This window comes from Leopardus geoffroyi, chromosome C2 (genome assembly GCF_018350155.1).
Source record: "Leopardus geoffroyi isolate Oge1 chromosome C2, O.geoffroyi_Oge1_pat1.0, whole genome shotgun sequence".
Lineage (NCBI taxonomy): Eukaryota > Metazoa > Chordata > Mammalia > Carnivora > Felidae > Leopardus > Leopardus geoffroyi.
Genome location: NC_059333.1, coordinates 4,963,753 through 4,975,548, shown reverse-complemented (window position 1 = coordinate 4,975,548; position 11,796 = coordinate 4,963,753). Strand labels below are relative to the sequence as shown.

At 46.0% G+C, this 11,796-nt stretch overlaps 1 long non-coding RNA gene across 1 annotated transcript; it reads left to right on the top strand.

Annotated features, from left to right (window-relative positions):
* The first annotated feature begins 1,484 nt into the window (after window positions 1-1,484).
* On the top strand, window positions 1,485-5,499 carry LOC123575996. The gene is made up of 2 exons (XR_006701125.1): window positions 1,485-2,000; window positions 5,129-5,499. It is a non-coding gene; the product is annotated as an uncharacterized LOC123575996 (long non-coding RNA).
* Window positions 5,500-11,796: the final 6,297 nt, after the last annotated feature.

The following is an 11,796-nucleotide window of genomic DNA, read 5'->3' as shown; positions in this document are numbered from 1 at the left end:
AACAAAACAGGACGTGTTCTTTACCCCCTTTTTGTCTCCTCGAGACTCAGCAGGTGTGGGATAAAGCATGTGCCGTGCTGGGAGCAGACTGAGCAGGTACCTGCTCCCGCTGGCTGAGATCTCAGGAGAGCCTGGACCACAGCCAGGCCACCTCAGGACAAAGGAGAAAGTGGGGAAATGCCACAGTTGGTGGCAAAACCGTCTCCTCCCCCGAGGGAACTTGAGCATTCGAGTCATTAAATAAAGCAGCCCGTCTGGCAGTTGGCTTTGAGAAGCAATTCACACCACTGTAAATGGATTAGCGCAACGTAAGGCCTTCCACATTTCGATTTCAATTATTCCGCGTGGATTTTTCACGTCCAGGAATTGTTTTGAATGTCTCTAGAAACGCAGAAAGGAAATAACGTTTCTTGATTTGGGGCTCTGAAGAATGTTTCCCATTCTCGTTATTTTCCGTCTTTGCCTTCACCTCCCTTTACGCCAGCTTGACCAGCTGCCCGGCTTTGGTGTGAGGAAGGAACACGAGTGTATGTTCATAGGCATGTGAGGATGGAAATGCCGGGAGGACCCACGGAGGAGGGTCGGTGGCTGTCCTTGCCTGACACTCCCAGCTGGTGAATTCTGAAAAAAAAAGCCTGGTGTGAGTCGAGTGGAAGCCCCTGCCCCTGGACCCGCACCGCAGGTCAACGTGCACAGTGAGGGATAGTGTTGGGGCATGCTTGCACCCAACGTGATTCTTTGTGCAATTAAGTGGCCCAACGTGACATAGAATCTGCAGGGTAATTCTAGGGGTGATAATGGACTCTAGGTGCAACACCACTGGGGTGCCATCGTTTTCTCTGTACGTGGTGCCTTGGTACAATTTTGTGCACACGCCATCCTTTAGCTCAGTGTCCAGGTGACCACCGTTTGCTGCCTTTTCACACCAAGAGGCTTCGAAAGGCGGCAGAGAGATCAGCCAGAAAAGTCAAGTCCATCCCATGAATCGGAACGGGAGGGGGGAGAAAGTCTCTCCCTCTAATGTGGGGTTGGGGAGTGGGAGGCGACGTTCTACTTGCCCCTGGGGAAATCATGACCTCACAAACTTCATTTGTCCGAAGTGTTAGGAGGCGACAAGAGTTGGGCCATGGAGAGGAAAAGGAAGCCAACAAGGAAAAGAGCCCCGTTCAACCACAAGGGCTGGAAGGAGGCGCAGAAGACACTGGCGAAGCTCATCCCCGCGTCAGGCCAGGGAACGCCCTCGGGATCTTACCGAGAGAGGCACGGCAGGGCTGGGGAGGGAGCGGCAGAGGAGGGGCCCGGCCAGAAAGATGCTGGAGCTGGATGCTCGACCTGCCTGCCCGCTAGTTGGTTGTTTCCATCGCTGCAAGAAACATGGTCCTTGCATGGGAGGGGTGGGGGAGAACTGCTGATCTCTCTTCACTCACGCCTTTATTTATTCCCCTTGCATTCGCCACGCCAGTGCTCACCCCCAAATCTAAAACGCCCAGATTTAAGCCAAGGTATTGGAAATGTTACTGAATGCCAGGGGTTACACAGAACCTGCAGCCTAAGTCTCGTTGGGCTCCCCAAGGAAGCGCCTGGCTCTGAGCTTCCTTTTAATAATTGAAAATCCCAGATGCTCCCTGTGGAAAGAGATTCATATATGCTGTGTGTCTGGGGGGGGGGGGCGGCGGGGAGAGGTAAGGCTCGTGAAAAAGCAATCTCTCTCCAATTCAAAGTCTGAGTTCTTGATTTAAACAGAATTTGTTTTTCTAACCAGTTGGGAAGCGTCTCTCCAAGTTGGAAGCAGAAACTAGGATGTTTGCCCCACTCCCCACTTGAGCTCTGCCCTCTGAATAAAAAAAGTCACTCTTACTCATTTTCTAGCTTCAGACCAAAGGACAAGACGGAAAGAGCCCTCCGAGATGATATTTTCACATTTTTAAAATTCTTTCTCCTTCTTGAATGGACGCCATACTGGACAGCAAGGAGGTGCCCACACTCACCTGTGTGGACAGGTAAGGGAGCCCTCTCTCTTTCCTGCATGTGAGACCCTGAGGAAGCATCTCCGAGATAGGGGGTGGCTCTCATTTGTGGTTCAGGGTCAGACAATGGCTTATATTTAGGCAGAATGGTGAGAGGTGCCTGATTGATTTTGTTGTATATCACAGGGCCCACCAGCCTTCTAAGAAGAAAACAGGTGCCGGAAAGAAAGAAGCTGAACATTTGAGGGCCAACATGATAGTCCTGAGTGGGATTGTAATTCCCTGTGACTTTATAGCGGGTGTGAGGGAAGAGACAATGAGTGATATTCAGAGACAGAGTAACTCATTTAAAGTCAGAGCAAAGACCCGTAAGATTTTATGATATCTTATCAACATTATAATAGGATGATGATAAAATAATATAATGCAAATACTGATAATAATACGGTATGTACTTGATAAAATATTTTATTTTTGTACACCAATCACAACTGTTAGCAGGATTCATTTTAAGTGTGTACTTAACCACTAACGGAGTTGGACTTGCCATAATCATTCCCATAAACACATAATGATAAATTACCTGTTCAGGAATAAAAATGTTGCAGTTTAAGGATGCATCTTTGCCATGGAAACTGCCCAAAGTCACTTTCGTTCCCTCTTTGGTATACTGACTCTGTGTATGTATGTGTGTTTTCTGTGTGTGTGTGCGTGTGTGTGTGTATTTCTCTAAACAGCAATTCTGTCCCAGGAGCATACCCATACTAAAATCTTTGAGTACTTTAAAAAAAAAAAAAAGGTGATTCGGGTGCTCCAGAGATATTTTAAATTTTTTGTGTTATTAAGAAGTGCAAATATTCCTGAAAACTGAAAAGAATCTGCAACAAATCTGATGGGGCAGAAGAAGGAATTCATCTAATCAACTATTGTGGTTAAGGCTAAGTTATCAGATTTACACCCTATAAAGATGATCAACTTCTAGAAAATGCATATAATTTTCCAATAATGCAAGCACATTAACATTCAGCTGAAACTCCATGAAATCTAAATTTTCCATAGTTTTATTTGCTTTTTTTTAAATGTTTTATTTATTTTTGAGAGAGAGGGAGAGAGAGACAGAGCATGAGTGGGGGAAGGGCAGAGAGAGAGGGAGACACAGAATCTGAAACAGGCTCCAGGCTCTGCGCTGTCAGCACAGAGCCCGACGTGGGGCTTGAACTCGTGAACTGAGAGATCATGACCTGACCCGAGGTCGGATGCTTAACTGACTGAGCCACCCACGTGTCCCTAAATTTTCCATAATGTTTTAAAAGACAAACTCCTCTTTGTCTCTTCCTGGCATCACTAAACTCATAGTTCTCTACCTTGCTTGGATCTGGGGCTCATTTGAGCCTCTGATAAAATCTATGGGCCTTCTCCCCCCAGAAACCCAATTTAGACACAAATTTGGCGAGTTTGTAAACCCCCTGAAGCAGACCCATGGATAATTTAGAGAGTTAAGAACCCTAGACACATTCTTTGAACAAATATTTATCAAACACCTACTAGGTCCCAGCACATTTCCAGGTGCCAAGTAGTCCAAAGTCTGGGATAAAATGGTCCCTGCCTTCAGGGAGAACAAAGACAGTATGTGGATAAGCAAATAAGACACAAGATCGTTTCTGACCATGCGGACCATGCTGACTTTCTGACCATTACAAAAGTCACCCAGCCCAAGGTGACTCATGTCCCAGGAGCATGTTATGATATTATAATTTTCTAACTTTTATAATTAACAGAGTTTTGGTGGAAGAAAGCAGCAGCATTTAAATACCAGGGTTTTCTCCATGCCAGCAGACTATTATTATTCTGGATTAATAGACTTTTTGAACTGAGCAGGACCCCCCCCCCATCACCTCTGCTCCTCCCTGGTACTCGCAGGGAACCCAGCCCCGTAGACTCCTGCAGAATGGAACCAAGAGAAGCAGCTCTACATGGCCACCAACACCTAGTTGTTAGATGAGTGTCTTTACTTACGACAACCTGACATTTGACTTTTTATAATCCCAAACGGATTATTCCTAAATTCCTGGACAAGTTGAGTCTAATCCATCCTCCTACAGATTCTCCCATAGATCTTTTATCCAGGTGAAACACTCACAGTTTCTATAGTAATTTCTGAACAAGTCAGTGTTCCTTGCGTACTGGTCTGCTAACTTAAAGCCCAGGAGAAGAACTTTGCAATAAGGAACATTCTGTGACAATCACCACCACTGGCACGTGGCATTTTATTTATATTAAGCCTCACATTGCGTTTGGTTAATTCAGCACCCACTGGGGCCAGGGAGCTCTTCATTAACTGAAACCACCTAGGCTTTCCTATTAATCAAAGTCTTCTCTATTTTATGTCTTTATTTTTCTCTGTTTTTCTTTATCTAGCTTCTTTAACTGAATGCTTAATTCATGCTTGTTAGTCTTATTTTCAATAATAGCATTTAGGGCTATGAATGTATACCCAAGTACGGCGTTAGCTGCATCTCATAAGACCCATGAAGCAGAGTTCCATTGTTGTCCCAACTAGTTCATAATTTCCACTGAGATTTTTCCATTAATGAAAAACTTTTTTAAGAAAAGTGTGTGTTGTTATCTGAAAATACTCAATTGTTTCATAAGGAAAACTATCTGAATGTGCATGCGCGTGTGCGCGCGCGCGCGCGCGTGTGTGTGTGTGTGTGTGTATTTCTGTGAGCAGTGGTGCAGTCCTTTGAGGATATACCCATACTAAAGCCTTTGAGTGCTTTGAAGAAAGAGATAATTCAGGTAGTCCAGAGATCATGTGGCTTTTCTTAGGACATTCACAAAAGAGTTAAACATAGATCTTAAGTAAGCTTTTAGTTTATGAGATTGAGTAAAATCATATGGCAGGTTAAATATAGGTCATGAATATTCAAGTATATTGAAGTAGCTTGTGAAATACAGTAAAATCAATAGGTGTGTTACATATAGAAAGGAAGGTTAGTAACCTGTAAGATATATCAAGGTTAGATAGAATAAATCCTTAAAATATGACATAATAAAGTAGATGCTTTATTAGGTCATGATCAGGCCACCTCTGGGCAGGTAACTGTGTTGCCCCCAGATTTGGCCAGCCATCAGTGACACCCATGGTGATCTCTCCGCAGCCCCGATGTTCTGCCTGAGGAGCACAGATGAAAACCACAACTTCTTGACAGCCTGCCTAGTGAGCTGCGGCCAAGTCAAGCCTCCTTGCCCCTGTGTCTCTCCAAGGAAGAGATATCAGGTGCCAGTGACCCAGGGAAGCTTCCATTTGTGGAGCCCCTTATTCAAAACTCGGCCCCAGTCCTCATAACAGCACCCTTGGGGGGAAGGTTGATGCAGCAGGGAGAGAAACAGGACCCATGAGCACCGTGTACCTAGGATTCAGGAACTTCACCTGCTCTGAAGTGTGTTAACTTACCTTTCCTCTCTCCCCTCACTTCCCTCCGTGTGACTTAGGTTGAGTTTAATAAACTGTGTCATTCAAGCATCTGAATACGGCCCGTGTTCCTTTCTGTTGCATCATCCCTGGGAGGGCCCCCCTAACAGTGTACTTAGGATCAATGGTTGCATCAGGGCAATTTTCTACAAAGTAAGGTTTTGGGGGGGTTTTAATTTCCACTTTGATTTCATCCCATTGCCATCTGAATAGTATTCGTTATTTTGTATTTGTTGAAGACTTTTCTCGGTGATTTCATGCAGGACCATTGTAAATTGTTCTACATGAACTTAAAAAGAATGTACAGCCTCCATTTTTTCAGTGCAAGGATATATATTTTTTCCAATCCACTGTGTAAAATGGTATTTTTCATACCGTTTATAACATTACAACCTTTTATTCTGTTCTATCAGTTTCTGAGAGAGTTATCTTAAATTTTCCCATTAAGATTATGCACAGGTCTGCTTCCTCTTACAGTTTCCTGGGCTAGAGACATAGATGAGTGAGTGTACTAGTCTGACAGTTTGCCTTTTTCATGTATCTTAAGCCACACATTTTTCAGACATGCACAGGCTTGTGGCTGCTGCGTGTTCTCAGGAAAATGTTGGTTTTATCCTTACCACATAATTCTTCATCTCTAATGACACTTTTTAAAATTCCATTTATTATTGATTGATGGATTGGTTTTTATTAAAAAAAAATTTAAATCCAAGTTGGGTTTCATAGCGTAATAGTGATTTTGAGAATAGAATTTAGTGATTCATCACTTACATGGGACACCCAGTGCTCATCCCAACAGGCGCCCTCCTTAATGCCCATCCCCCATCTAGCCCCTCCCCCACCCACCCCCCCCTCCAGCAGCCCTTAGTTTGTTCTCTGCATCCAAGAGTCTCTTATGGTTTGTCTCCCTCTCTTTTTATCTTATTTTTCCTTCCCTTCCCCCTATCTAAGGACACTTTTTGCCTTAAAGTGTATTTTGGTGAAATGACAGCAGCTGCATTGGTTTCCTTTCGGTTAGTACTGACTGCACATCTTTTACTGCTCTGCGCGTTTAGTCTTTCTCCCGCATTCTATTTAGGTACGCCTTTTTCAACGTCATCAACTTGAATTTTAAAAAATCCATTCCCTTATTTGTCATCTTTTAGTGAGGACATGTAATCGTGCTTTGTAATAAGGTAAGCCATATGCAGTTACTAATATTTAGATATTCTTACTTAAAATAGGGCCATCTTGCGGGGCACTTGGGTGGCTGAGTCAGTTAAGCATTAGAGTCTTGATTTTGACTCTTGATTTCGACTCTTGATTTCAGCTCAGGTCATGATCTCGCAGTTTGTAGGTTCAAGCCCCATGTCCGGCTCTGTGTTGACAGTGTGGAGCCTGCTTGGGATTCTCTCTCTCCCTCTCTCTCTCTCTCTCTGTGCCTCCCCCACTCACATTCTCTCTCTCTTTCTTTCTTTCAAAATAAATAAACTTAAACAAAATGGTGATCTCATAACATTCAACCTAATATTTATTGTGATCTCTTTCTGCCATCCTATGCTCTGTTTATCCTGCTTTTTTTCTTTGATTATTTTTTTCCCTTTCTTGCCTTTTGTTGCATTGATTTCTTTAAGTTTTCCTCACCAGCACTTTAAAAAATTTTTTTTCAATGTTTATTTATTTTTGAGAGAGAGAGAGAGAGAGAGAGAGAGAGACAGAGCATGAGTGGGGGAAGGGCAGAGAGAGAGGGAGACACAGAATCCAAAGCAGGCTCCAGGCTCCGAGCTGTCAGCACAGAGTCCAACGCGGGGCTCGAACTCACGGACCATGAGATCATGTCCTGAGCCAAAGTCGGAGGCTCAACCGACTGAGCCACCCAGGCGCCCCTTGTTTTCCTCACCAGCACTTAATCCCCATCTGTTAGGAAGTCAGAAATTGCTTTCTGTTTTGTGGTGGTTGTTCTAAAATTGGCAACACCTTAGCTTTCCTGTAATTCTAACAAAGTATAGAATTTCAGTCTCTCCCACTTCAGCAGCTCTATCCCACCCCTTCTTGCAAAGGTTGTTTTCTCTTACTATTATTGCCTAGCTTGAAATCCACATCGATCAACATTAAAAATTGGTGGGCGCACCTGGGTGGCTTAGTCAATTAAGTGTCCAACTTTTGGTTTCACATCATGTCATGATTTCACAGTTTGTAAGTTGGAGCCCTGCATCGGGCTCTGTGCTGAGAGTGTGGAGCCTGCTGGGGATTCTCTCTCCCTCTCTCTCTGCCTCTCCCCCACCCAAAATAAACAAATAAACTAAAAACATGGCTGTTTTCACAGCTCAGCGTGAATCCATTGTAGGCATGCCTTCTCGCACCTTCTGTGCACACTTGTAGCCCAGGCTCTCCCCATTCACTTTTGTTTTGCCAAACGTATTTTGTCGTTGCCCCTTCAGCCAGGATCCGCACGAGGGGCAACACCTTCACTCTGGAAGGGAGGCTGAGGAATGCAGTCTTTGTTCAGGACACGCTGGGCCCACCTGATACCTGCGGAAGAGGAGGAGGAGCCTGGGAGGTGGCTGACAAAGTTGTCACGGCCCTGCTGTGTCGATTCAGTGAATGGAAGGATAATAATCTTCATTCCGGAGAGAGAAACCAACACCTTGAAGATTGCTTCCCTGTTCATCTGAACGAGTAAAGAATAAAGCCTACAAGAGCCGTGCGTTTCCCTGGGAACCCCAAAGATGCAGGAATGTGCATCACGGAATAAGCTGTTTGGGCAGCAGAGGAACATCACGGCATCGAGCCTAGTGGTTGCTCCGGCCCTTGAATTATGGGATCACCCTCCCCCCCCAAAGTTGTATGCTGAAACTCCAATCCCCAGAACGACTGCACTTGGAGATGGGGCCACAAAGGAAGTAATTGAGGTTAAAGGAGGTCAGGAGGATGACCCCTGATTCCACAGGATGAGTGTCCTTAGGAGACATCAGGGAGCTTGCTGGTTCCCTCTGTGTGTGACACATGTGGAGAAAAGGCCACATGGGGACGGAGTAAGAAGGTACCACCTGAAAGGTTCCATACTTTCCTCCAGAAAGAGAGGCCTCACCAGAAAGCTAATCATCCAGCACCTTGATCTTGAACTTCCATCCTCCAGCACTCAGACAGAATCCATGTCTGTTGTTGAAGACCCCAGGTCACGGTACTTCGTTATGGCAGCTGGAGCAGACCGACACCTGAGGTCACAGCAGTCTTGTCTAGAAGCCCCTGGAGAGCACTGGGACCCAGGCCTGATGTCAGAGGCACAGCCCAGCTTCTCCCTGCCGAGAGCATCTTTGAAAGCAGGCCTTAGCCACGGTGCTTCCAGTGTGTGTCAGGAGAAACGTGGGGTTCCACATGCTGGGGAGATAGCTCTGGAGGCTCCTGTTGGGACCACATGTTATTTGTCTGGACTACACCACACAGCACGGCACCCAATGCCCAGCAAGAGAAGGAGTATATGTTGGGATAGACGAATAATGGCAGACGGAACAGGTCCCTGAGGTTGGCAGGAAAGAGATCTCTATCCCCTGGGGATAGATGGGGTACTGTGCTGCCACAGATAGCTCCCCCAGGATCATGGAGCTGGCCAGCCGCTCTTTGGGATTAGATTCTAAATCCCGGTTGACTTTTCATCTCTACGCTGTGATGGGGGTGAGGACTGCCCGCAGAAAGAACAGGTGCTGGGCAAGTGACATCCAGCCCCTGTGTCCGCTGGTCCCATGATGAGCTGAGTCACCTTGGAGGGAGTCAGCCGCCTCTGCACCCATCTGCTCTGGCCTGTAGAGAGCAAAGTGGTTGCACAGGTGACGGCCAGGGCCATTTTCAGCCTGGATATTATTGGTCTGTCCCGAAATAGAAATTGGCGAATTTCCCTTGGATGTGCTTTCTAAAGTGGATTCTGTTAGCCAAACCCTTCACAGATGGTCAGGTCCACGCGGAACCGCACAGGGCTTTGATGTAAAGGAGCATGCATTTTTTGTCACTTATGTAAATTAGATCATCTTGGCTTGGACATCAGAGAGTCATTTGAACTGCCAGCTCTACCCTCTCCATTAGAGATCCGACGAGTATCTGAAATGCTCCCATCATTTAAGAGACTGGACGTGCGATGGAGGCGGGCCCAGGGCTGGGCCTGCATTTGCGTCAGGCTCGGTCCTGTGATGTGGGCAGAGCAGTTGCCTGGGTTTTGTCCTAAGTGGAGAGGATTGGAGGGAGTAGGTAGTCACAGAAGGAAAATTGCAATCCTCTGTTTCTCACTCGTCTCTCTGCTCACTGCTTCATTAAAAAGAAATGAGGGGCACCTGGGTGGCTCAGTCGGTTAAGCGGCCGACTTCGGCTCAGGTCATGATCTTGCGGTCCGTGAGTTTGAGCCCCGCGTCGGGCTCTGTGCTGACAGCTCAGAGCCTGGAGCCTGTTTCAGATTCTGTGTCTCCCTCTCTCTGACCCTCCCCCGTTCATGCTCTGTCTCTCTCTGTCTCAAAAATAAATAAACGTTAAAAAAAAAAAAATAAAATAAAATAAAAAGAAATGAGTAGGCATTGGCTGGGTGAAAAGGAAGGAAGAGAGTTCTTCCGTTGGACAGAGGCCTTGAGGTAAAAGGCGAGCAGCAGCATATTTCGGGGATGGAAATGTGAGCAGCGTCGTACCTGAGTGGGTGCATGCAGGCAACACACCCCTGCACGGTGAGAAGCGGAAGTCGGCCGGGCTCAGCCTGCCAGCCTGCCAGCAGTCCGTCTGTGCCTTACAGGTAGTCCGAGGCACACGGCCAGCTCACGGTCAAGAAAAGTCCCCGTGGCTGCTCTGAGGATTTCAGGGCTGCCAGACTGAGGGGCGGGAATCATTTAGGAGATGGCCGAGCAATCCCCATGAGAGATGGTGAGTTTCCAGGACAAGGGGACACAGCATGAGTGAAAGGAAGGCACTGGGGGTGACTCTGGAGCTGGTTGGAGAGCTGGCGGGTTAGCAGGGTCATTCACTGGCAATGGGGGACTCAAGGACGGGGAGGTAGGCGGTTCCGTTTTGGAGAAGTTGAGTTGCAGGCAAGGGCCAGAACAGGTAAGTGCCGCTATTTAGCAGGGTGGGGTACCATCAGCAAGCAGATGGAGGGGTGGAGGGTGATGACGCGGAGAGCACAAGAAAGTAATGGGAGTCAGAGCCAGCGGGTAGAGGAGCAGATGGGATGTGAATGGTGGGGGGACAGCAAGTGTGGACAAGCTGTCTTCTAGGAGGGAGAGACACATGTGAACACGTGGTGCTGGGGAAGGTCGCTGTCTTGTTTTGTTTTTGCTGATAAAAGACTGGGTTGGTTTCTTTTTTTATTTTTTAAAATTTTATTTAAATCCAAGTTAGTTAACATACAGTGTAGTCCTGGTTTCAGGAGTAGAACTCAGTGATTCATCCCTTACATAGGACACCCAGTGCTCATCCCGACAAGTACCCTCCTTAATGCCCCTCCCTCATCTAGCCCATCCCCCACCCACCTCCCCTCCAGCAGCCCTCAGTTTGTTCTCTGCATCCAAGAGTCTCTTATGGTTTGTCTCCCTCTCTTTTTATCTTATTTTTCCTTCCCTTCCCCTCTGTTCATCTGTTTTATTTCTTAAATCCCACCCATGAGTGAAATCATATGATATTTATCTTTCTCTGATTGACTTATTTCACTTAGCATAATGCACTCTAGTTCCATGCATGTTGTTACAAATGGCAAGATTTCATTCTTTTTGATCACTGCATAGTACTCCATTGTATGTATACACCACATCTTTAGTCACTCATCAGTCAATGGACATTTGGGCTCTTTTTATACTTTGGCTATTGTCGATAGCACTGCTATAAATATTAGGGTGCATGTGCCCCTTTGAATCAGCACTCCTGTATCCTTTGGATAAATCCTAGTGGTGTAATTGCTGGGTCATCAGGTAGCTCTATTTTGGTTGATTTAAATGCTCATGAAAACGTAGCAGCAGACAAGAGTTCCCTTGTGGTCCTGACCCAATAAACCATAACCCGTCAACAAATATACAGGCCTCAGCAAGGCCCTGGGGGCTCTCCATCACCTGCCTTTGTGTCCCCCAAAAAGATATGTTGAAACCCTAACCCTCAGTACTGGTGAGTGTGATATTATTTAGAAATACAGTTGACCCTTGAATAACCCCTGACCCCTTGCACAGCCGAAAATCCAGTCATAGCTTTTGACTCGCCCAAAACTTCTCTACTGAGCCTACTGTTGACCTTACAGATAACCTCAAAAGTCACTTATCACATATTTTGTTTTGTTATATGTATTAAATACTATATTCTTAAAGTAAGCTAGAGAAAAGAAAATCATAAGGAAGAGGAAATATCTTTAGACTG